The 4,878-nt window shown below is 38.4% G+C and overlaps 1 protein-coding gene across 1 annotated transcript in view; it reads right to left on the bottom strand.

Annotated features, from left to right (window-relative positions):
* LOC148901534 (teneurin-3) overlaps window positions 1-3,776 on the bottom strand; it is a 230,857-nt gene extending 227,081 nt beyond the window's left edge. Inside the window, exons 1-2 of the mRNA XM_088988989.1 lie at window positions 3,673-3,776; window positions 2,703-2,853 (exon numbers count right to left, since the gene is read on the bottom strand). The gene's annotated coding sequence lies outside the window, so the exon portion shown is untranslated. The remainder of the gene's footprint in view (window positions 1-2,702; window positions 2,854-3,672) is intronic.
* Between the last annotated feature and the right edge of the window lie 1,102 nt (window positions 3,777-4,878).

Here is a 4,878-nt window from a genome sequence, read left to right as displayed (position 1 = left end):
TGGCTTTCTTGGGTTGGACCATACGTATTTATCTCTCATTTAAAGCCCAAAAGAAGGACATTGACTGCTTTTGAAATAAAACAAAGCTCATAACACAATAAAGCATCATGAAATAGTCATGTTATTAAAAATAGCAGCCGTGGCTAAACACGGCTCATTTACATTCACATTCCTAGGATTCATAACTTATCCTATCTAAATGTTTTTAATTTGACTTTGTGTGGTTTTAAATGCGAATGTGAGACTGAATGAGGCACCTTGGTCAATTCAAAAATTTGATGCTGATCAGTGGCTACCCCGAACAGATGCATTTGATATGCGTAATGCCACGTTAGGAAAAAAAAATGAAAATACTACAACTAATAACAATTGAGTTTAAACTTCGGTCAAAAAGTCTGGCAAATTTACATTGGAAAAGGGTGTGGCTTTGGTCAGAAGGTTGAGAAGAATGATTAAAATCAAGTTTCAGAAGAAAAGCGAGAAGAATGACGGAAAACGCACCCAGTTAATCAAAAATATGCATCAAGTAAAACAGAAATATACATATGTATGTACTATAATATGAGAAAATAAAGTTAAATGCTTGAAATGTTTCAGGAAAAAAGTAAAAACAAGTATAATAATATGAAAAAGGGGATAAAAAACACAATGAAGTCAAGCCAGGGCTACATTTAAATCTTGCTTGCAATTGTAACACTGCCAAATGTCCCTTGAAATTAAAGAATACAAAATATCAAATACTATCAGGAAAAAAGACTAAACAATTATGGAGGAGACTTGGGTAAAAAGATGAGCAGTTTTGCCCCATTCTGATTTTTCGTTTTTCCTCCTTCGGCATAGTGTCTGCACGCAACTTGTCATACATATGTTGGTCTGCGTGCTAATTGGGCAACTTTCACATCTCCATTTTGTCACCTCCTCTTCGCTGACAACAGCGATCTAGCAAAAAAATGTACACAAAACATAAATAAAGACGTAGGGTGAGCAGAGGTGTTAATGAAACTGTCAGAGAAAGGCTAAAGATAAAGATAACGTGCACCTGTCGCAAAGCCGACAAGAGCAGAGTGTTTGGGCATAACACTTCAATGCAAATCTCTTGATGTCCAGTAGAATAGAAAAGATATGTGAGCATAAACTATCGCTGGAGATTTTATCATTGCACTTTCGAGTGCTGAGGGTCAACTGATGTTCTGCACTTGAGGAAATATAATCTGCATCAAGCGCATTGACCTCCTGTAGGCGCAAATGCCACTGGAAGTAAAAAAAATAAATAAATCACATTTGCTTTGAATTAACGTCCACATGAAAGTCAACAAACCAACACTGATATATCAGTCGGGCTGCAGGGGGCCAATGTTTAGATCATGCACCATAACATTGATTGGCCAGAGGGTAGGAAATCTGTAAGGAAACAAATGCTTGTAAAAAAATAACAAATCAACCAGGGGGCGGATGTCTTGGAAACCACCTATATATCAAGTAAAATAACTTTAAGGAAGATGTTAAATACAATCGATCGTTATTTTATAAAATCAAACAGCTTAGGCTGGCTCAACTGAATAATTACACGGACATCAAGCAAAAGAAAACAGAAAAAAAAATGATTTTGAAAGACACCAAACAAAATATAACCAAAAAAATTACATGATGTTAAAAAAGAGGAAAAAATAAGGAATGTAATGAATTAAATTAAATTAAATTACTTTCATCGAGATGGGAGCGTATTTCATGGATGCAACTCATCCCCACACATGAGAGGCTACACTTGTGCTGGCATGAAAAACAAGATTCTCATTTTTTACACCCAGCTCACAGTCATTCAAAATAGGCAACTTTGTCTGCACTAGAATAGAATGTACAACCAAAACATCATCCTATGGACTGTATTCCAAATTTCAAAAGGTAAATGTCTCTGCTTCCTTCATTGCTACGTACACGTTTAATGTGTGACCACATTGTGGTCACAATATGACTTGGTACATGATGTCACTCTTGTTAGAGAATCCCGTAATTACTTTTATATTCTGTAAGGCACAGTGGTTTGTTGTGTGGCAGTTGGTTAGTAAATCCTGTTTTATCTCTTTTATTGCACGTACAAACTACCATATTTTCCGGTGTATAAGTCGCACCGAAGTATAAGGTGCACCCCAAATGAATGGTGTATTTTTTTTTTTTTTTTACCGGATTATGAGACACACCTTCAATGAATGAAAAAAGTTTTCCAAATATAATATATGAATATATCAATCAAAGTTTTCCAAATATAAGGCAAATATAAGGGTCACACACTGCTACGAGGGGGGATGGAGTCGGTGGGTGCTGTAGTTGTGAGACCTGCTGTTGCTAAATATTACTTCACATATAAGGCACATCTGCATTTAAGGCACGGAGTCTTCTTTTGAAGAAAATCAATGCTTTTGGTTGCGACTTATAGACCGGAAAATACGGTACACATATTTCAGACCTTGGCTCAATTTGGTGTGATAATCAATAGAGTTGTCAAGTGATCAAAATATGTGTGAAATTGGGGTCTGGATTTATTTGATATAATTCATCTATCATTAGTCGCGTCTAAAATTATTGAGGAAAAACTCTAATGATCAAAAATGTACAACATATTATATTGTATTTTCAGGAGACTTGGGCAGATGCAGTACTAGCCAGTGACTTTCTGTTGGATTTGAGACTAGTCAAGTTCTTACCTGCATACTTAAGTTTCGACCACGAGGCGGAATATCACTATGTATTTTGTTTGTTGTTGAGTGCCCGGCGATTGACTGGTAAACGGTTCAGGGTGTCCCACGTCTCCTGCCCGAAGAAATCTGGAATAGGCTCCAACAGCCCTCGCAACCCCTGTCAGGATAAATAGCTTTGTTTTTGTAAATGTCTGAAGAATTACAAAATAAAAATAAAATAGAACATCTAGTCCTTAGAAACTGCTTAGGTGAATTTATCAGAAACAGTAATAAAAAAAAATCTGAGCAATACAGGTACTCAACACTGAACTTGGTTCAGATATTCAACAATAAATAAAATAAACACTTAAAATCACAGGACTTGAGAAATAACAGTCGTCATCGAGACAAACTAAAAGTGCTGAAATAAACATCAATCACCTCTAGCAATCTACAGAGGGAACATCAACTATAACCTCGTACGTGGGATGTACTGAAGTTAAGTTTGCTCAAGAGCTTTACTATGGCTAAATTGCTCATTTGGTTCTAACATTAGCTGTGGCTGCACTCGTGACTGGGTGATTTGCATGGATATGGGAAGCTAAATTTGAGCTGCTTCGGTGGTAAGCAAACTGCTTACAATTTAAGCAAAGCACTACCATTATCAAGTATGTCGCCGAGGCGTTTTTGGAATGTACATTTTCTATTCAATATGCCAACTCTCACATGCTCACCACTGCTTACTAAACCCACCCAACTTCAATGGAATTGTTGAAAAATAAATGTTGAATTACTAATCTCTCAAAATGGCAACCATTCAGGCCAGGGATGTCTGAGTAACATGCATCTGCATTACTAGTGCTAAATCCACACTTGATTTGAAAGAGGCATTCATTAAGGAAAATAAGTGACGAGCACAGAAGTCCAATCACACCTCAATAGCACCGTATATATTGTAGTTCTGTGTGTTGAAGGGGCAATTCTTTCAATCACATACCTCCAGGTCTCACTGTTAGCAGAACACGGGAGTCCCCAGCGGGAGCGATATGCAACATTCCCTCCAAGAACTCCAGGAAGGATGGGCACTCTGGACCTGTCGTTTGCTGCATCGGCACAAACAACAGTTACGACCCGTCCACACCCTCTTGAAGGCAAAGAGATGTGATCCTCACATCCAACCTTGATAAACTTGCACCTGCTCTGTGATTATCTCAGCGATGGAAGCAAACAAACGAGCGCCGTGCAACTTTGTCAGACGGGCGTCACATGAAAACATTTAGAAGGTCGCGCTCATTCATTACAAAAGCAACAGGCCACTAATCCCACTAGAAAGACATTTTTCACCATTTCACATATCAGGCGTACAATAGCAGTGACAGATCAGAGACCTTGCAGCTTCTGCTCCAAGGGGCCCCATGCCTCGGTGGGGGGCCCCCTGCGCTGCCGCATTCCCTCCCCCCACTTTTGTTTAATCCCATTCCCGAATTTAGTCCACGTCGGACCACATGTGGCGATGAAGTTATCAGCGAGGACAGCAGAAGCGCCATGGCCGCCTTTCCGCGCTTTGAATTGGCTCATTGTAGCCCGAGCACATCAAATAAAAAGCTGGCCTGCATCAAAATGTATTCTGTGCATGAAAGGCGAATGAGCGGCCCGCAATCAATCTTTGTCCTTGGCTGTGCTGTCAAGGGCATAAGCAAGGAGAGAAAAGAAAGGAAGACCGACTGCCAAGCCACCCTATTTTAAGTTTTCCTTGTATTTATTAGGAATTTGGTGTTTTTGCAGAGTAACTGCTTTTGGAAAAAAAAAGTTAGTTACCAGGCAACATATTCACATTTTCAATGTTACAACGCAGAAGTGTTAGCAAAAGGTTATTGGAGGCGCGGGTTAAACTTGCAGCAGACGCACCATATTCTCAAAACAATGTTTTCTCTCTAAAAGAGATTAGCGTGTGCAAGTATTCCACAGAGTGAGGCCAGTAAAATTATATAACAAATAAAAAAAACGAATATTGAACATGATGACAAAGAAAAATCATGTCAAATGATTCAACCAAATCGGTGGAATAATCATAACAAATAAATTCTAGTAAAATGCCGAAAAGAGCATCTTAATTCGACATTATTACAGTCCATTCCATTAATAAAATGACATTATGATTCTTAATAGCAAACATAAACAACTGAATACAAGCAATTATCAA

The sequence above is a fragment of the Hippocampus bargibanti genome, linkage group LG02 (assembly GCF_051943395.1).
Source record: "Hippocampus bargibanti isolate YZ-2025 linkage group LG02, ASM5194339v1, whole genome shotgun sequence".
NCBI lineage: Eukaryota > Metazoa > Chordata > Actinopteri > Syngnathiformes > Syngnathidae > Hippocampus > Hippocampus bargibanti.
The sequence above is the reverse complement of the archived record's forward strand: the minus strand, read 5'-3'. Positions and strand labels throughout refer to the sequence as shown.